The sequence below is a fragment of the Canis lupus genome, chromosome 1 (genome assembly GCF_003254725.2).
Source record: "Canis lupus dingo isolate Sandy chromosome 1, ASM325472v2, whole genome shotgun sequence".
NCBI classification, from domain to species: Eukaryota; Metazoa; Chordata; class Mammalia; order Carnivora; family Canidae; genus Canis; species Canis lupus.
In genome coordinates this window covers 111,387,529-111,409,352 of record NC_064243.1, presented here as the reverse complement: position 1 = coordinate 111,409,352, position 21,824 = coordinate 111,387,529, and the positions used below count along the sequence as shown (strand labels likewise).

The 21,824-nt window shown below is 38.7% G+C and overlaps 1 protein-coding gene, 1 non-coding gene and 1 pseudogene across 2 annotated transcripts in view; 1 reads left to right on the top strand and 2 right to left on the bottom strand.

Annotated features, from left to right (window-relative positions):
* The window catches only part of LYPD5 (LY6/PLAUR domain containing 5), a 61,010-nt gene that overhangs the window by 24,354 nt on the left and 14,832 nt on the right, over positions 1-21,824 (bottom strand). The gene's annotated exons all lie outside the window — the stretch shown is intronic.
* TRNAE-CUC (transfer RNA glutamic acid (anticodon CUC)) lies at positions 10,763-10,835 on the bottom strand. Its single transcript has one exon. It is a non-coding gene; the product is annotated as a tRNA-Glu (tRNA).
* LOC112643710 (centrosomal protein of 19 kDa-like) lies at positions 16,737-17,219 on the top strand (annotated as a pseudogene).

Here is a 21,824-nt window from a genome sequence, read left to right as displayed (position 1 = left end):
GATACTACTTTGGTAGCTAGAAATTGGCCATGATTGGACTGTTCACACTGTGGGAATTGACAATCATTACAAATTATTGTTTTTGTATGCTTGATTTATTGTTTTTGTTGATTGTTGGGGATGGGGGTAGTTCTCAAAGTCGGTCCTCTTGCTTCTAAATGTCCCACTCGCGCCCTCTTCTGGTAAAGTGTACTATTATGCTCACTTTGAAGGAGAAATACTGTAATCTTTTCATTTCGTTTTGTTTTAACATCTTCTTTCTTTTTTAAAATTCAAATTCAATTAGCCAACATATATTACATCATTAGTATCAGATGTAGTGTTCAATAGTTTATCAGTTGCATATAACACCCAGTGCTCATCACATCATGTTCCCTCCTTAAGGCCCTCCACCCAATTACCCATCCACCCTGCTCCCCTCCAGCAATCCTGTTTGTTTCTATAGTTAAGAGTCTCTCATGGTTTTTCTCCCTCCCTGATGACTTCCCATTCAGGTTTCCCTCCCTTCTCCTATGATCCTTTGCACTGTTTCTTATATTGCATATAAGAGGGAAACCATATTATCTTTCTCTGATTGACTTTATTGCTCAGCATAATCCCTCCACTTCCATTCACATTGATGTCAACGGTAAGTGTTCATTCTTTCTGATGGCTGAGTAGTATTCCATTATATCTATCTCTATCTCTATCTATCTATCTGGATATTTATCTCACATCTTCTTTATCAATTCTTCTGTTGATAGACATCTTGGCTCTTTCCACAGTTGGGCTATTGTGGACATTGCCTCTGTGAACATTGGGGTGTAGGTGCCTACTTGGATCACTACATTTGTATCTTTGGGGTAAATATTTAATAGTGCAATTTCTGGGTCATAGGGGTAGCTCTATTTTTAACTTCTTGAGGAACCTCAATACTGTTTTCCAGAGTGGCTGTACCAGCTTGTACTCCCAACAACAGTGTACGAGGGTTCCTCTTTCTCTGCATCCTCACCAACATTGTTGTTTCCTGACTTTTAATTTTAGCCATTCTGATCGGTGTGAGATGGTATCTCTTGGGGTTTTGATTTGTATTTACCTGATGCCAAGTGATGTGGAACATTTTTTTTAAAGATTTTATTTATTTATTTATTCATGAGAGACACACACACACACAGAGGCAGAGACACAGGCAGAGGGAGAAGCAGGTTCCACGCAGGGAGCCTGACGCGGGACTCAATCCAGGTCTCCAGGATCAGGCCCTGGGCCGAAGGCGGCGCTAAACCGCTGAGCCACCCGGGGTTGCCCGATGTGGAACATTTTTAAATGTGTCTGTTGGCCATTTGTATGTCTTCTTTGGAGGAATATCTATCCATGTCTTCTGCCCATTTCTTGACTGGATTCTTTGTTTTTTTGTTGAGTTTGATAAGTTCTTTGTAGATTTTATTTGTTTATTTATTTATTATTTATTTATTTATTTATTTATTTATTTACTTTTACTTATTTATTCATGAGAGACACACACAGAGAGAGAGGCAGAGACACAGTCAGAGGGAGAAGCAAGCTCCATGCAGGGAGCCCAATGTGGGACTCGATCCCGGGTCTCTAGGATCAGGCCCTGGGCTGAAGGCAGCGCTAAAACACTGAGCCACGTGGGCTGCCCAGTTCTTTGTAGATTTTGGATACTAGCCCTTTATCTGATATGTCATTTGCAAATATCTTCTCCCTGTAGGTTGCCTTTTAGTTTTGTTGTCTGTTTTTGCTGTGCAGAAGCCTTTTATCTTGATGAAGTCCCAATAGTTCATTTTTGCTTTTACTTCACTTTCCTTTGGAGACATGACGGGCAAGAAGTTGCTGTGGCTGAGGTCGAAGAGGTTGTTGCCTGTGTTCTCCCCTAGGATTTTGATAGATTCTTGTCTCACATTTAGTCTTTCATTCATTTTGAATTTATTTTTGTGTATGGTGTAAGAAAATGTCCAGTTTCATTCTTTTAAATGTGGATGTCCAATTTTCCCAGCACTATTTATTGAATAGACTGTCATTTTTCCATTGGATATTCTTTCCTGCTTGGTCAAAGATTAGTTGACCATAGAGTTGAGGTTCCCTTCTGGATTCTGTTCCTTTGATCTACATGTCTGTTTTTGTGCCAGTACCATACTGTCTTGATGATTACAGCTTTGTAACAGAGCTTGACGTCTGGCATTGTGATGCCACCAGCTTTGGTTTTCTTCTTGGCTATTTAGAGTCTTTGCTAGTTCCATACAAATTTTAGGATTATTTGTTTCAGCTCTGTGAAAAATGTTGATGGCATTTTGATAGGGATTCCATTGAATGTGTAGATTGCTCTGGGTAGCATAGGTATTTTCACAATATTTATTCTTCCAATCCATGAGCTTGGAATGTTTTTCCATTTGTTTGTGTCTTCCTCAATTTCTTTCATAAGTGTTCTGTGGTTTTTAGAGTAGAGATCCTTTACCTCTTTGATTAGATCTATTCCTAGGTATCGTATGGTTTTTGGTGCAATTGTAAATGAGGTTGATTCCTTAATTTCTGTTTCTTCTGTCTCATTGTTAATCTATAGATATGCAACTGATTTCTGTGCATTGATTTTATATCCTGCCATGTTGGTGAATCCCTGAATGAGTTCTAGCAATTTTGGGGTGGAGTCTTTTGAGTTTTCCACATATAGTATCATGTCATCGGCAAAGAGGGAGAGTTTGACTTCTTTGTCAATTTGAATGTCTTTTATTTCTTTTTGTTGTCTGATTGCTGAGGCTAGGATTTCTAGTACTGTTGTGAACAACAGTGGTGAGAGTGGGCATCCCTGTGGTGTTCCTGACCTTAGGGGAAAAGCTCTCAGTTTTTCTCCATTGAGAATGATATTCACTGTGGGCTTCTAATACATGGCTTTTATGATATTGAGGTATGTTCCCTCCATCCCTACACTGTGGAGAATTTTAATCAAGAAAGTCTTTGTATTTTGTCAAATGCTTTTTCTGCATCAGTTAAGAGCATCATATGGTTCTTGTCCTTTCTTTTATTAATGTAACATATAATATTGATTGATTTGCAAATGTTGGACCATTCTTGCAGCTCAGGAATAAATCCCACTTGGTTATGGTGAATAATCCCTTTAAAGTACTGTTGGATTCTATTGGCTAGTATCTTGGTGAGAATTTTGGCATCCATGTTCATCAGGGTTATCAGTCTGTAATTCTCTTGTTTAATGAGGGCTTTGTCTGATTTGGGGATCAAGGTAATGCTGGTCTCACAGAACGAGTTTGGAAGTTTTCCTTCCATTTCTGTATTTTGAAACAGCTTCAGAAGATATGCTCAGTTTGGCAGCACATATACTGAAACAGAAGGATAGATATTAGTTCTTTAAGTGTTTGGTAGAACTCCCCTGGAAAACCATCTGGCCCTAGACTCTTGTTTGTTGGGAGATTTTTGATAACCGTTTCAATTTCCTTGCTGGTTTTTGGTCTGTTCAAGTTTTCTATTTCTTCCTGTTTCAGTTTTGGTAGTTTATAAGTTTACAGGAATGCGTCCAATTCTTCCAGATTGCTTAATTTGTTGGCATTTAGTTGCTCATAATGTGTTCTTAAAATTGTTTGTATTTCCTTGGTGTTGGTCGTGATCTCTCCTCTTTCATTCATGATTTTTTAAATTTGGTCCTTTTTCTTTTCTTTTGTTTTTTAAGATCTATTTATTTATTCATTAGAGACACAGAAGAAAGAGAGGCAGAGACACAGGCAGAGGGAGAAGCAGGCTCCTCACAGGAAGCCTGATGTGGGATTCAATCCTGGATCCCGTGATCATGACCCAAGCCAAAGGCAGGCACCCAACCGCTGAGCCACCCAGGCGTCCCTCTCCTTTCTTTTTGATAAGTCTGGCTAGGGGTTTATCTATCTTATTAATTCTTTCAAAGATCCAGCTTCTAGTTACATTGATCTGTTCTACTGCTTTTCTGGTTTCTATTTCATGGATTTCTGCTCTAATCTTCATTACTTCTCTTCTCCTGCTTGGTTTAGGCTTCATTTGTTGTTCTTTCTCCAGCTCCTTTAGGTGTAATGTCACCTTGTGTATTTGAGATTTTCCTAATTTTTTTGAGAGAGATTTGTATTGTTATGTACTTCCCTCTTAGGACCACCTTTGCTGTGTCCCAAAGGTTTTGAACCATTGTGTTTTCATTTTTATTTGTTTCCATGAATTTTTTAAATTCTTTAATTTCATGGTTGACCCATTCATTATTTACTAGGATGCTCTTTAGCCTCCAAGTGTTTGAGTTCCTTCCAAATTTTCTCTTGTGATTCAGTTCAAGTTTCAAAGCATGTGGTCTGAAAATATACAGGTATTAATCCCAATCTTTTGGTATTGGTTGAGACCTGATTTGTGACCCAGTATGTAATCTATTCTGGAGAATGTCCCATGTGCCACAGACAGGTTTTTTGTTTTTGTTTTTGGCTTGAACGTTACATAATTCATGTGAATCACATGTCAATGGATCTGGCATGTGGTAAGCACTCATGTAATTTTCTTAGACCAGTAATGTCACCACACACCCTCACCAGACCCCTGGAGTTGCTGGATCAAAACTACAATACTGCTTGTCATAACTTATCATCAAGGAAATGCAAATCAAAACCACAATGAGCTATATCACCTCATACCTATCAAAATGGCTTAAATTAGCAACACAGGAAACTGGTGTTGGTGAGGATGTGGAGAAAGGGGAACCCTCTTGCACTGCTGGTGGGAATGCAAACTGGTGCAGCCACTGTGGAACACAGTATGGAGGTTCCTCAAAAAGTTAAAAATAGATCTACTTTATGATCAAGCAATCACACTACTGAGTTTTAACCCAAAGAATTCAATACCATTAATTCAAAGGGATACATGCACGCCAATGTTTATAGCAGCATTATTTACAATATCCAAGTATGGAAGCAGCCCAAGTGTCCCATCAGTTGCTGAATGAGATGTGGTATATATATATATATATATATATATATATAATGGGATATTATTCAGCCATAAAAAATAATGCAATCTTGCCATTTGCAATGACATGGATCAGGCTAGAGAGTATAAGACTAAGTGAAATAAGTCAGAGAAAGACAAATACCAAATGATTTCAGTCATGTGGAATTTAAGAAACAAAACAAGCCAAGGGAAAAACATAAGAGGGAGACAAACCAAGAAATAGTCTCTTAACTATAGAGTACAAACTGTTGGTTACCCGAGGGGAAGTGGGGATGGGTTAAATAAGTGATGGTGTTAACAAGTGCACTTGTGATGAGCACGGGGTGTTGTATGGAAGCGTTGAATTGCTATATTGTGCACCTGAAACTAATAAAACACTGTATGTTCACTGGGATTAAATAAAAAAACTTTAAAAATATACGGTGATTCTTTCATCAAAGAAGGAGATGGCTGTTGGGTGGGACACCACCAGTGACAGCCACACTAGGAAAATCTCCATCATATACAGGGAACAGAGAAAGACATCTCAGACATGGAGGAACTTAGCAATTATGCCAACCACCTAAACTATCTGAGGGAACTCTTAGGAGAGGGGATCCAGCCAAATGATATTTAAATCATAATTAAGCTTTCAGGGGAGGGGAGAGGAGGTGAACAATGGCCAGTGATACTCCTGCACTTCTGACCTTTCAATGCCTTTCAAAACCTCTAAGCACTCTCTGCTCTTGAGGCCTTTGCAATGCCATTCCTGTCCATCCAGACTTTCCAGGAATCCTTTTCTCCCTGTCTTTGTCTGGGGCACTCATTCTCATCTTTTAAACTGTAGCTTAATTACTAATTTCTCTTACTGGCCTTCTTTACATCCATATATAAGTCGTGATCACCCACCAGTGGTTCTCAAAAAACACTCTTCTTTTTGTTCTTGTCATTCCTTATAACATGGATAACTTTACCTTTTTATATTCTAATTATTCTATGTATCCTCTGGTCAAATAAAATGTTCATTAGAATAAGAATTTTGACTCTTTGATTATCCATCTATAGCAGGCATCAAAAAACTATGGTCCCAGGCCAAATCTGGCCCATCACCTGTTTTGTACAGCTAATGAGCTTTAGAATAGTGGTTATTACATTTTTAAATTATTGAAAAAAGAAAGATGAACAATATTTATGGACAGTTGAAAGTGATAAGATTCAAATTTTATGTCCATAAATAAAGTTTTATTGGAATACTGCTACACCGGATTGTTGACATCTTGTCTATGGCTGCTGTCCCACTGCAATGGCAGAGTTGAATAGTTGTGACAGAGACCCTGCCTAAAATTCTTACTGTCTGGCCTTTTACTGGAGAAGTGTGCCAACCCCTGCTCTATACTAAGTAGTGAGAAAAATGCATGGCAGATAGTGGAATCTATTGGTCCAAATTCAGTGTATCACTTAGACATCAGGCATTTAACTCAAGAGCTGGACTTTTACAAGCCATCATTTTTTTTCAGCAGTGCGAAAATAAGAAGTCCCCATAGGGCTAATGGGCAAAAGGAATCCCTGGCTGATGAAAAGTCAAGTTTTCCTCTGATGGTGAGGCAATGAACCTAGACTAGCACAACTGGAGAGACTGTGGTGCGTGAATTGTGGAGTCAGATGAGGAGACACTGGTAGATGAAAATATCAGCATGGGGGGATGCTCAGCAGTTAAGCATCTGCCTTTGGCTCAGGGTATGATCCTGGGGTCCTAGGATAGAGTCCTGCATTAGGCTCCCTGTGGGGAGCCTGCTTCTCCCTCTGCCTGTATCTCTGCCTCTCCCTCTGTGTCTCTCATGAATAAATAAAATCTTTTATAAAAAAAAGAAAATGTCAGCTTGGAGACATGGGAGTTTGTCATTAATCCTGTACCTCACAGGCTCTGCATTCAAGCAATGCAAGTCCTCTCTACCCCATCCTCAAGATACGTTTGTTTCCTTATATCACATGAAAGTTTCTCTACAAGGTACATTGGTCCCTCTGGATTTTTCTCACCCAAGTATTGCTCATGTTATTATTTATTTATCTTTTTACCTGTGCCAACAGTTCTTCAGGGATATTATTGGTTCCCCTTGCAGACACTGTCATTGCTACCAGTGACATTATAATTGCTGCACTGATGGGAAATGAGATCATGGTGTCCCTAACCTATAACTCGAGGTCAGGTGCTTTCTCACACTCTCAGGCACATACCTTGGCAGTGACAGGCTCACCATCCAGGTATCGGATATCTGCTTGGTGAGGTTTTTTTCTTTTTTTCCCCTTTTAGAAAATGTCAGAAAAAGTGACTTTCAGTGTTAGAGCTTTACCTTGGACTCCTAATATGCTTCCTACCTGGGAAGGCTGGAGTGCTATATTAAATCTGAATACTATAGAGGAACGTATAGATGTTCAGGAGGGTACTAAAATGTCTTATGTTTGTACTGTATTTAGAGTTATCATCTTTCCCTTCCCTTCCTTTTTGTTCTTGGCTTCCTGAGACTTCCTGTCCATCCTTTCTTCCTATCAGACTTGCCAGAATGATTCTCCTTTCCCTTCCAATCTTTTAAATGCTTTCTTTAAAAATGGGGACCACAGAACCTTCATTGTAGGAGTGTTATGAGGAATAAATAAAATAACATACATGCCTGGCTTTAAGCACAGACATAGAAACTGTGGTCAGGGCAGCCCGGGTGGCTCAGCGGTTTAGCGCCGCCTTCAGCCCAGGGTCTGATCCTGGAGACCCGGATCGAGTCCCACGTCGGGCTCCCTGCATGGAGCTTGCTTCTCCCTCTGCCTGTGTCTCTGCCATTCTCAATCTCTCTGTTTTCTCATGAATTTTATTTAAAATCGTAAAAAAGAATCTTTAAAAGAAACTGTGGTCAATTCTTCAGAATATTCACAGAGAGCCATCGCTTTGGGTGGTATGAGGAAAATTCATAGGCCATATTCTTCTCAGATTCTTCTTAGACCCCAGGAAAGGAATGTTAGTTGTTATGTCTAAGTCTTTTAAGGAGAGAGATATTTGTAAATATATTTTCCAGAATCAATAATGGACATACAGCCACCCATTGACTACATTGTCAGTGCTGAGACAGAGTCATAAATAGGCCATGACATTAAGACAGGATATCCTGAGTTTGGGCTCTAATTCAGGATAATTCCCTCCCACATGCTCAGGTCTGACCTTACCCTGTCCTTGGTGTGACAGAGGAAATGAAACAAGAAAACATGCCATACAAGGGGCAGGGCACTGCAAAGGGCCCAGCAAAAAAGCCCACTGAATAAAGAGCTATTTTCAACATTAGTTGTTGGTATCTGCAGGAACCATGTGAAGGTTGCCACCTTGCTTCTCCCCACCTGGCTAAAGGCCAATGCCTAAAGAAGGGAGAAATCCTTCCTTACCTTGGGGCTTCCTTTTCTGCCTATCTGACCTCCTGCTATTTCCTCTCTAATGACCAACTCACTTCTCCTTTCTTGCCCTTATATATGGTGCTTTTTTTTTTTTTTTTGACAAAGGAAGCCTGGACCCTAAATACTTGGATGTCCATGTTCCTATTCCATATTAGTTCTCATTATCTCATGCCTAGTCTTCTTTATCCACACTAGGTTTGTTTCCAATAACTTTGCTCATTCATCATAACACACTGGAATCTGGGGACATATCATAGAGTCTGCTTTGGTGTTCATGACTCTGCACCCCTCAAAGGCAGATTGAAGCAGGGGAACCCCTTGAACATGGCTGGTGTACCCATACCCTAGGTTCTGTGAGTGTTGGCTGCTAAAGCCTCATATCTGCATCCCTCTCAGAATTACCCTTAGATGTAATGCAACTCCCCTACAATGTTACCTGAATGTCCAGTGGCCAATGATGACTGAACTAGAGTCTGTAAGCCCAGCTGTTGCCTCAATGAGACACTAACTGTGCTGCAGAGTATACACCAGGGTCCCCTGTGTGACTGGGACAAGACCACACCCTTGCTTAGCCTCCTTCCCTCCTCTTTCCTGAGAGTTCTCTCTCACTAGAATACTTTGGAAGCTTCTCCATCTCAGGCTCTGCTCCAAGGAACTGGGCCTAAAACACCAATAGTTTTATTTTATAGTGGACATGAGGCTCAGCAGAAAAGGCGTAAGACCTCAAATCTGAGCTGTTAAGATCTGATGTTCCTGTCATCAAAGATACCTCTGAGATAGAGTGTGGGGTCCCTTCAACACCATGTACTCGGAGCTGGAAACGGGAGGTGGAGGCTTTCCCAGTGTGCCATTATTCCTGAACATTGGAAATTCATTTATTACTACTGAGAATAATACCAGATTTGCCTGCCTGCCTGCCTCCTTCTCTCACCCTCCCTTCCTTCCCTATTGGTTTTTTCTTTTTCTTTTTTCTCTTCTTTTCCTTTCCCTTCTCTTCCCTTCCCTTCCCTTCCTTATGCTTCTCCTGTTATGAGAATGGATTTTTAAGGTGATGTTGCTAATCTGTGATTCCCCTCTCCCTTAAAATAAATACTTCAGCTCCCTCCTCAGAATCATGTAGTGTACACACCCACAAAGAAAGGTGAGTGTCTCCTGACTTCTGAGATTCTGGGGTGAGAATTTGTAGACAAGATACTGCTTACTTCCTCCTCTTCTGAGAAGACTTCATGGTTAGATATAACATAGGAGCTGAGAGTAGGAGATTTGGAAATACCATGCTTGGATTCCAAGGCTCCTATATTACTGTGGAGTGATTTTAGATGATTTTTATTAAATTTTTCTTATTTGAAAATGGGCAAGGATAGTAACATCTCTATTTTTTAAAAAGAAGGTAATAACTTAAAGTATGTAAAGTGATATACTTAGAACAGTGCTTTTCTCCCTGGATTCTATATATATGGCACAAATGGAAGAGCCAGTGATGGCTCTCCCAGCCCTCGACTCCCAGAGTTTATGCTTAGCATGAAAAAAATAATCTATTGTCCAAGCCAGGACCATTTAGCATAAAAGAGGATTTAATCAAATTCTGCAGGGCACATTTTTGCCTTTCTCATTCAATATTTCCGTGTTTTGTTCAGTGAGAACGCTGTCTCCCAACATCAACACATTTATTCCTTTGTTTGGTGCAGTGAAACATTTATTTTTTATTTTGTTTATTTAATTAATTTTTTAGTGCAGTAAAACCTTTTTTATGTATATTTTTCTATTGGAGTTCGATGTGCCAACATATGGTATAACACCCAGTGCTCATCCTGTCAAGCGCCCCTCTCAGTGCCTGTCACCCATTCAAACAATTTTTTTAAAGATTTTATTTATTTATTTGAGAGAGAGTGCGTGTGTGGGGGGGGGGGAGGGGGGGAGCAGCGGGAGAGGGACAAGCAGAAACACTATGGATCACCCTATTTGCTAACACTCTGTGACTGAACTCCAAGTTGGGCTGCCCAGTGGCTTGAGAGCCCAATATTCAACAGACAGTTTTGAATGGAAAGTAATTTGAGCTAATTTGAGCTTTATTCAGGAATCCAGCCACCTGGGGAGAAGGTGGGCACTTGTCCCAAAGCCAACTCCAGTGTTTCTGCTGGCCCAGTGGTTTTTAAAGGAGTTTAGGGCAATTAATTAGTAAAGGGAGTGCAGTGGTCTGGAACTCTTTCTTTCTTTCTTTCTTTCTTTCTTTCTTTCTTTCTTTTCTTTCTTTTCTTTCTTTCTTTCTTTCTTTCTTCTTTCTTTTTCTTTCTTTCTTCTTTCTCTTTCTTTCTTTCTTTCTTTCTTTCTTTCTTTCTTTCTTTCTTTCTTTCTATTTTTTTAAGATTTTATTTTTGAGTAATCTCTACACCCAATGTGGGGTTCAAACTCACAACCCTGAGATTGAGAGTCACACGCTCTGCCAACTGAGCCAGCCAGGCACCCATGTGACATTTCTTGATTATGTGCAGACTCTGTAGTGCCAGCTACAAATATTACCTCAGTGCTCAGGGGTTGTATGAAGAAGTCCAGTTCCTGTTTTGTGATGTGCAGGTGTACTCTGTTCTTTCTGCAAAGGAGGGCAAGATCCACAGATATACAAAGGGAGGTCAGTAAAATCATTTGTGTGACCTAAACAAAGAAAAAATTTTTACTAAAAATAAACTGCTAGGCTAATCAGAAAGCTGCGGTGGCTTCAAAAAGACTTGACGGCCTCTGTGGCCCTGGAAGGTTTTGGTCCTTCTCTCCTCAAAGTCAGTGATATGTCTGCTATGGTCAGCAAATAAAGAGTGTGTTAACTTGAAGCTAGTTAACCCTTAAGACCAGCTGGAGTGCTGTTACTTCTTAGAAAACTTCCCTCGCCAAGGACTCTACTTTAAACTCTAAAGAAGGAGCAGAACTTGGTGAGGGAGATTTCTTCCATAAACTGCCATCCTGAGGTTTGATGGAAAAAGAGAGAAGGTGTAAGCATCTGGGGAGAGCTGGTAATCCTATATATGTTGTCATAATTATCCCAATTCAGCAAGGCTTTTAATCTTCCTGGACAACCTGGTCCAATGTCATGCCACCTGGGATATAGTTGTCTAGTGCTATGGCTATGGACCAATACATATCCTTTAACTACAATGTAGAGGAGCAGTAAGTACAGAATATCAAAGCCCTCCAAAATTATTTTCTTTCTTCTTCTTCAAACATTCCTCAAAGTTGTGCACATAATATCTTTTTAGGATATTTAAATCCAACCTATATCTACTGTAATATTCTTTTACAATTATAAAATTGCTAGTTTTTCCCCTTTTGTCTTGACAATATTTACCAATGTTAGACTCATTTATATATCTATTATATTTTTTGTCAATTATAGAGCTATTTTTATTTCTATTTCATTAATTTGCTATATTGTCTTCAATGATATCTTCCTTCTCCTGTCTTCAATAAAATTTTGCTAAATTCATAGGTTAATTTAAAATTTTTTTCAGTTTAAAATTATTCCATAAAATCTGTTAAGTCAGGCAGACTGTGGTGTTATTTTAATCCTCTATATTTTATTAATTTTTGTGAACTGAGTGGCATTCTCAGATAGAAATCTGTTAAACTCCATCTTATGTCCTTATATTTCCTAAAGCTTTTTATGCATAAAGAGGCAGCTATCCATTCAAAATCCTACAGGGTCGAGCCATTAACATGAATAGAGATAGCTGGTTTCATGAAGGCTATTACAAATTATAGGGTGCCTGCCCCAGTCAATGGAGTTGACATTACCTAGCTTCAACAACCATTCAACATGGAAGAACACTGGACAGGAACATAGCATTTTCTTATTTTGAAAGACAAACAAAAGCTTCCAGATTGTTTAAAATTGACATGTAACCTAAAATATTTAAATTACAGAGTGGGAAAAGGAAGTGAAATATCGGGGCTATTTTCTGGCATTGTGTAGCCTATGTTTAGAAAAATTCATTCATAAATATGCATCCTAAATAAGTATATCCTAAATAAAATGCTAGAAAATCATATATAGGAGGAAGAGAACTAATTTACTCTTTCAGAGTAGTTTGAATCAATATTTGGATATCCAATAACATAAAATAGGATTTTGCAAATATGAATAAAGGTGAAATTTTTTAATATTGAATTTGCTGCACCTTAGTGATATACATATTCTTTCTCTCTAGATCATCTGGCTTTGAATAAAACAAACTCATTCTGAGCATTGACACTATGGCTTCTTGTGAGTTGGTAATGGGGATTCTCTTCCTTTTCCAGACTGCAGTTGGGCTCCTAGGGAATTTCTTACTCCTTTATTTTTATATATTGACTTTGTTCACTAAACATACTCAGAGACCTACAGGTCTAATTCTTAACCAGTTGGCCTTAGCCAACTTTCTAGTTCTTTCTTCTAGGGGAATCTTTGAGGCACTGGCAGCTTTTTGTTTGGACTATTTCCTGGGAGAAGCTCTGTGTAAGATTACCTTTTATACTCATAGGGTAGCCGGAGGGGTTTCTCTCTGCACCACCCACCTTTTGAGCGGCATCCAGGCTATCACTATAAGTCCTAATAATTCCAAATGGGCAGAACTCAAACTGAAAGCTTCTATATTTGTTCAAACCTCCTGTTGTTTCTGTTGGATTCTTCATCTCCTGGTAAATATTGTTGTGCCAGTGAAAGTGACTCACCCAGAGAATACTATAAACATCACACACAGAAAATTTGGACTGTGTTCTGTAGAAGGGTCTGATTCATCCATAGCCTCACTCTATGCATTCATCTCTACCTTCCTTGATATTTTGTGTTTGGGATCAATGGGTTGGGCCAGTGGCTCCATAGTGCTCTTCCTGCAAAGACATAAGCAGAGAGTCCAATACCTTCACCACACCAGTCTCCCTTCCAGAGCTTCCCAGAGACCACTGCCACTCACACTGTCCTGCCTCTGGTGAGCTTATTTGTCTCCTTTTATTTTCTATCCTCCGTCATATTACTGTATATGATTTACGTTGTCAAACCAAGCCAGCAACTGGCGAACATCAGTACATTCTTGGCTGCTTGTTTTCCAGCTTTCAGCCCCTATCTCCTCATCAGTCGTGACATTCAAATCTTAAGAACCTACTTTGTCAGCTGTAAAATAAAAATCTCCAGGAATGCTCATTGGTTGAGCATCTGCCTTCAGTTCAGGGCATGATCCCAGGGTCCTGGGATCGAGTCTCACATCAGCCTCCCCACAGGGAGCCTATTTCTCCCTCTGCCTGTGTCTCTGCCTCTTTCTATGTGTCTATCAAGAATAAATAAACAAAATGTTAAAAAAAAAAACACTCCAAATAGTCCCTTTACAAACAGCCACCACTCATTCAATAATTGTTTGAGTGCAAAATAGTCGACATCTGTAGGTCTAACTGTAGACTCACTTAAAAATTCATCCTGGTTATTTTTCAATGTGAGATTTCAGTCCTGTGATTTAATTTTCTAAATGCATTAACATTCTCATTGAATATTGCCTTCCAGTGCAACAAAATACATTTTATTTTCTGCAGAAACTGCATAGTCCAAGAAAAAGGGGCTCACTTATGTTAACACTCGGTGTTACCATAATGAGATGCCAGAGCCTATATAATAATTCTAATGAAAGGCCCACTTGATACTCTTCATGCCCTACCAGGCATGATTTGAATGCACTTTTAAAGGTCTCATCCTTTGGGTTGCCTGTGTGGCTCAGTCAATTAAGCGTCTGACTCTTGACTTCAGCTTAGGTCATGATCTCAGGGTTGTGAGACTGATCCCTGTGTTAAGCCTGGCACTGGGCTCTGTGCCTGAGTGTGGAGCTTGCTTGGGATTTTCTTTTCATTGTTTAAATCTTATTTATTTATTTATTTATTTATTTATTTATTTATTTATTTGACAGAGAGCTAAAGAGAGAGCACACACAAGCAGAGGGAGTGGGAGAGGGAGAAGCAGGCTCCCTGCTGAGTAGGGAGCCTGTTGCAGGGCTCGATCCCATGACCCTGGGATCATGACCTGAACTGAAAGCAGCCCCTTAACCAACTGAGCCACCTAGGCGCCCCTGCTTAGAATTTTCTCTCTTCCTCTCTCTCTGTCCCTCACCCCGCTCTCTCTCTAAAAAGGCCTCATCCTTTAATATGGATCAGCCAAAGACCAGCAGGCACTTGAACAAACATTCTATCTGGAAAGAAAAACACAAAGACAAACAGGTGGCGGGGGAGGGGTAGTAACATGGGGGACAAAAGCATATTAAGGAAATAGAACAGTTCTACAATTTGTGTAATATTATTGATGAGATATAAAACTATTGCATGCATAAGGCAAGGGTAGAATGCTATTAAAATGAATGATAGAAGATTAAAAAGACCTTTTGGGAATTAGGACCATGACGGAAGAGATAAAGTACTCAGCAGAGTGGTTGGAAGGTAATATGTCGCCACCTCTAGGAAATTGGAAGAAGGGAAAAGAACTTAGAAACAAAAAAATAGCGAAACATTCCTGGAGGTGAATATCTGAATAATAGATAACCCTAGGAGAAAGAAATATAAACACAGAGAGGAGAATAAAATATCAAAGAAATTATACAAGATGGTTTGTTACATCTATTTACAGACTAAAAGGCCCATTTGTTTAATGGGAAACGAATTTAAATATGCCAATATCCAAATTTTAAAATATCAGAGAGAATAATACTCTTTAGCTCCATCCATGTCATTGCAAACGGCAACTTCTCTTTGTTTTATGGCTGAGGAATATTCCTTTATATATATTTCACTCATATGTGGAATATAAGAAACAAAACAAATGAACATGGTAGGGGGAAAGAAAGAAAGACAAAGCAAGAAACAGACTCTTAACTATAGAGAACTGATGGTTTGTTTGGAGGAGAGATGGGCAGGAGAGATGGGTTAAATAGATGATGGGTATTAAGGAAGGCACTTGTGATGGCCGCTGGGTGTTATATGTAAGTGATAAATCACTGAATTCTACACCTGAAACTAATATTATAATGTATGTCAACTAACTGGAATTTATTTATTTTTTAAAAGACTATTTATTCGTAGACACACACACACACACACACACACACAGAGGGAGAGACAGAGGCAGAGGGAGAAGCAGACTCCATGCAGGGAGCCCGATATGGGACTTGATCCCGGGTCTCCAGGATCATGCCTTGGGCCAAAGGCAGGTGCCGAACCACTGAGCCATCCCGGCTGCCCACTAACTGAAATTTAAATAAAAACTTGGAAAGACAAAAAAATATTGGAGAGAAATAACAGATTCCTAAGGATTCTGCAAAGCAAGCAGCAGGTCATATCCAAAGGGAGAAAAATCAAAATGGCTCAGATTTCTAAAGAGCAACATTGAAAACTGGAAGGCAACGAGCAATGCTACCAAACTTCTGAAATAATGATTTCTAAACTAAAATTGGGTGTCTGTCACACTAAACTCTATTTAGAATAGAAAGATTTTCAGGAAGCCAAGTTCTCAAAAGGTTCTATTAATGGTTTTCCAGGAATTACTGAAGGCCAAAATATCTAAAGTAAGCGAAAAAGAAGACAATATGAACCCCTGGAAACTGGAGATTCAACCCACCAGAAACGCTAATGAGATCTGTTCAATGGTAGAGGAAGAAAACCTAGGTTGACAGTTATACAGCCAGCCTAGAGATTACGCAGTTGAACTGGTGGCAGAGGAATGTATTGGAGAAGAAAATTAGGGATGCCTGGGTGGCTCAGTGGTTGAGCATCTTCCTTTGGCTCAGGTGGTGATCCCAGGGTCCTGGGATTGAGTCCCGCATCAGGCTCCCCACAGGGAGTCTGCTTCTCCCTTTGCCTATGTCTCTGCCTCTCTCTGTATCTCTCATGAATAAATAAATAAAATCTTTTTTTAAAAAGCAGAAAGTTAAATTGATAGAATTCTTGACATGTTCTGTTGAAAATTTGGGAATGAATAAATAATTTGTACATGGAGAAGCCAAGCATATTAAAATACATTAATTCTAATTTGGGAAAATTAAAATTGGTATGAGAATAGCAATGTAACATGAAACCTCATATAACTCAGCAGTTAACAGTCATAATAGATAAACGCTGATCATTTATTTGACCAAAATACATGTATTTAAGCTAGTGTGGAGGGTTTATTTGCTATTCTGTCAAATGCATCTCTAAATGATACACTGGCAAATATAATTGAAATATATAGTCTATCCCTGACCCCCAGGTGCAGTCTTGTGAGCTGGATCTGGGAGTTCCCTGTCTCCACCTCCGCTTCCAGCAGAAAGTCATTATGTGACTAACACATTTTCATCAGATTTCCTCTGATTTACCCTGAAGTATATGTGAAAATGATGTGCTCTTCCAAGAAATGTGGAATTAGGTTCCAGCCTCCAGCTATTACCTTAATCTTTGAAAATGACATGAAGGGGAAGGTCACCAATGCACCCTGCCAGTCTGAAACTTTTCAAAGTTTTCAGATTGCAGCAGAGCTGCTGAACAATTAAGGAATAATCCACAACACAAAATTTACCTAGAACAGGTATCACTGAGACAGCTAGAGAAGTTATTCATTTTTTTTTATAAGGTTATTTGTTGGAGTAAAATTTGGCAAAAACAGCACAACAAATTCAACTGGAAACAATCATTGATCTGAAGGAAGACCTGAACAAACTAGATGACAAAGAACTTGCTGAAAGAAAGAGCATCATGAACGTTTTGAGAAAAATCAGAAGAAGGATGATCCAAATTTTGTTTATGACACTGAAGTTGAGTTCCCACAGGATGAACAACTGCAGTCTTATGGCTGGGACACAGAGTCACCTAAGTTCTTTTTTTTTTTTTTTATAAATTTTTATTTATTTATGATAGTCACACACACACACACACAGAGAGAGAGAGAGAGAGAGAGAGAGAGAGAGAGGCAGAGACACAGGCGGAGGGAGAAGCAGGCTCCATGCACCGGGAGCCCAACGTGGGATTCCATCCCGGGTCTCCAGGATCGCGCCCTGGGCCAAAGGCAGGTGCCAAACCGCTGTGCCACTCAGGGATCCCCGAGTCACCTAAGTTCTGATATAAAAAACTAAAAAAATTAATTGGGCTAGGAGAAAAATCTATGTTTATACAAATAAACATATATAAACATGTATAAAATATATAAACATGGTTCTAGAAAAATGTAACTGTACGTGGTGGGTCATGTTTGGATCAACCATGTTACTTTTCAAAACCAGCATATGTGGAGTATCTACTATGTAGATGCATGAGGAATTCAGGGAAAATAGAATATTGGAATCTGCCTTTAAGGAACTTATAATATAACTGGAAGATAAGTCAAAAACTTGTGAATAGCTAATTAACAGTATTAGGCAGAAAAAAAGATTACAGCCAAATGCTTGATAAAAGTTAAAGAGGGTCAAAGGCTAGATTACCCTAGGGTAGACTAGTCAGGGAAGACTGTCCTTTAGTGGTGAGATGGGACTTTGCCTGGATCTAGAAATGGTAGTGTTTGGGTAGCAGTTTATATAGAATTCCAGATGACGGAACCTGGGATAAAAAAAGGGGGAAGAGAGTAGTGGTAAAGAGATAGGGATTAGAACATTGTGTGTGAGGAACAGTAAGCAATTTATAGCTGGATAAGATTGGAGGGCATATATGGTTACCAGATTACCTTGTATGCATTATGTCTTTTTCCCCCCTTCACAATTTTCTTGGCTATCTTATTCTTTCAGGCAAGGTTCAGAATCAAATCATCAGACACTCCTTTCAAAAAAATCTGGAATTTTGAAAAATATTTACATCTTTTACAAATAAAAAATAAAATAAAATAAAATAAAAAATAAAAAAACCAAATACGTAGGGGATTATTAGCATCTTTTCAATATGGAATTTTCCCATCTAGTAATATTGTTACATATGATATCCATTTATTGAAGGTTTATATTCCAAAATGATCATAACAATGTTAATTAGCATTTGTTATGTACTATGGACCTGGCACATAAATCCTTGACATTTATTGTCTCATAATCCTCAAACTTATGACATAGGTAGTATTATCATTTTGGTTATATGAACAAAACAGAAACACTCTTAAGCATTTAATATGCATTACGTCTTTATATGTATTTAGCTCTGTTTGTTATGTATATTATTTTGGTCTGTTTGTTATGTATTTAACCCTGGAGTAGAAGAGTAGCCCTGTAGAATGCCCTGCAGCTGCAGGTGGATATCATTTGATGAACAACAGGGGAATTCTGCCCCTCCAGGATCAGGAAAATATATATACTAAAGACATTCTGAAACCCTGAAGTTCTTCCCATAAATAAATAGGTTTGTTTGCAAAATAGGAAATCTACCCATAATATATAACAACAGGCATTGCCAGGTTAGGCCTATTCATGAGTTTGGATCTACAAAGAGATCTTTTTTTTTTAATAACAAATTTATTTTTTATTGGTGTGCAATTTGCCAACATACAGAATAACACCCAGTGCTCATCCTGTCAAGTGCCCCCCTCAGTGCCCGTCACCCATTCACCCCCACCCCCCACCCCCCTCCCCTTCCACCACCCCTAGTTCATTTCCCAGAGTTAGGAGTCTTTATGTTCTGTCTCCCTTTCTGATATTTTTTTTAATTTATTTTTTATTGGTGTTCAATTTACTAACATACAGAATAACCCCCAGTGCCCGTCACCCATTCACTCCCACCCCCCGCCCTCCTCCCCTTCCACCACCCCTAGTTCGTTTCCCAGAGTTAGCAGTCTTTACCTTCTGTCTCCCTTTCTGATATTTCCCACACATTTCTTCTCCCTTCCCTTCTATTCCCTTTCACTATTATTTATATTCCCCAAATGAATGAGAACATATAATGTTTGTCCTCCTTGGATGGACTTATTTCACTCAGCATAATACCCTCCAGTTCCATCCACATTGAAGCAAATGGTGGGTATTTGTCATTTCTAATGGCTGAGGAATATTCCATTGTATACATAAACCACATCTTCTTTATCCATTCATCTTACAAAGAGATCGTTGTTGAATCAAGTTATATGTGTACAAATACATCTTTCATCTTATTATACTCTTTAATTGGAAGAAATTCTGTTTTCTTCAAGAAAAATTAGTATTAATTAAATAAAGCTATAAACATTAACAAGGAAATATACTAGGCAATATGAAGAATGGTAAAAGACGGGATCAGAGAAGTGGACAGGGCAGATCACGAAGGAGATTATTGCTATGCAGACCATCTTTAAGAGTTTTTAATTTGGCTCTCATTCTTTTTTTAAAATTGTTATTTATTTATGATAGGCACACAGTGAGAGAGAGAGAGAGAGAGAGGCAGAGACATAGGCAGAGGGAGAAGCAGGCTCCATGCACAGGGAGCCCAACGTGGGATTTGATCCCGGGTCTCCAGGATTGCACCCTGGGCCAAAGGCAGGCACTAAACCGCTGCGCCACCCAGGGATCCCCTGGCTCTCATTCTGTGAAATCATTTTTTGAATGATTACTTCATTCTGTTAACTGGTATACAGCTGACCTATGGTAACTGAGTTTTTATTTTGTAATGATTATCTGATCCTCACTTCCTTCAAACTCATCCAGCTCTGATTTCCCATCCTAGATGCCTATTCTTGTCATCTACAACACTTTCTGGAAGCAAATGCAAAGTTCACATACTGGAATCTGTATTTACTCTACCAATTTAAAGCATAAAGAAATTTAAGAAAATAGAGGCTTACAAAATCATTGAATGTACTAGAGGAAAGAGTTCTAGACAGAACTTTCAGGAATGACTCCAAGTAAAAGATGACCAAACTGGAGATACTATTTCTGTAATAGATTTCTGTCACAGACAGGAGGATGGGATGTCATGAGGGTACCAGTGGACAGTCATGTTCAAGACCGGACACTATAGCTAAATCTAGGCACTATAATCTTTTGTCACTGACACTCATTTGACTTTTAACATTTAGTAGCTAAAAATTGGAAATATAACCATCTGTAAATCAGATAATTATTTTCACAACTTTGACAGAGCAATCAGCAGGAAAATAACATGTCTACCTTCTATCTTCCAAACATCAGCAAAATTTTAAAAGAACTTTAATTTAGATTTAAAGAGGGATGCCTGGGTGGCTCAGCGGTTAGGCATCTGCCTTCAGCTCCCGGTGCCATCCCACTCTGGGGTGGAGTCTCCAATCAGGCTCCCTCTGGGGAGCCTGCTTCTCCCTCTGTGTCTCTGCCTCTCTCTGCGTGTCTTTTGTGAATGGATGAATAAAATCTTATTAAAAATGTTTTTAAAAATCAGATTTAAAGGAAGTTTTTAAGAGAATTTAAAAATCTATTTCACTTCTACAAGCTTAGCTAGAAAAGGAACTGGTAAATTTATCTTTTTTAAGCATCCTCCATTTCAGAAAGGAAAAAAAAAGAGAGAGTGGATTGATCCTGAAAGTCAATTTACTGTATCCATTAAAATAATCAAGAAAAGCCTATTCTAGGAACCAAAGTATGAATGTTACAAAGTCTGGTAATATAATTCACCATATAAATCCTGAAAGTAAAAATTCAGGTATATATCTCCATAGAGTATTAAAATTTTTAAAAAATATTTTATTTATTTATTCATGAGAGACAGAGAGAAAGAGAGAGAGGCAGAGACACAGGCAGAAAAAGAAGCAGGCTCCATGCAGGGAGCTCAGTATGGGACTCGATCCCAGGACTCCAGGATCATGCCCTGAGCACAAGGCAGATGCTCAACCGCTGAGCCACTCAGGTGTCCCATCTTTAAAAAAATCTCAGTATAGTTGACATAGTATTCTATTAATTTCATGTGTACAAATCAATTATGGTGATTCAACAATTCTATACAACCCAGGGCTCATCATGGTAAGTGTACTCTTAATCCTTTCACTTAGTTCACCCATCTCCCCACTCATCTCCCCTCTGGTAACCATCAGTTTGTTTTCTGTTTTTTGGTTTGTCTTTTTGTTTTTTTTTTTTTTGGTTTGTTTTCTTTTGTTTCTTAAATTCCACACATGAGTAAAATCATATGGTATTTGTCTTTCTCTGACTGGCTTATTTTACTTAGGCTTATACCCTTTAGATCCATCTGTCATTGCAAATGGCAAGATTTCATTCTTTTTTATGGCTGAGAAATATTCCATTTTATATATAGATGCAATCTCTTCTTTATTCACTCATCTGTTGATGAATGCTTGGGCTGCTTCTATAATTTGGCTATTGTAAATAATGCTCTAATAAATATAGTGGTGCATATATCTTTTTTTGTTTGTTTTTTGGTTTAGTCCATCAGTTTACCAATGACTTTATTTATTTTTAAAGTTTTATTTATTTATTTATTTATTTATTTATTTATTAATTATTGGAGTTCAATTTGCCAACATATAGCATAACACCCAGTTCTCATCC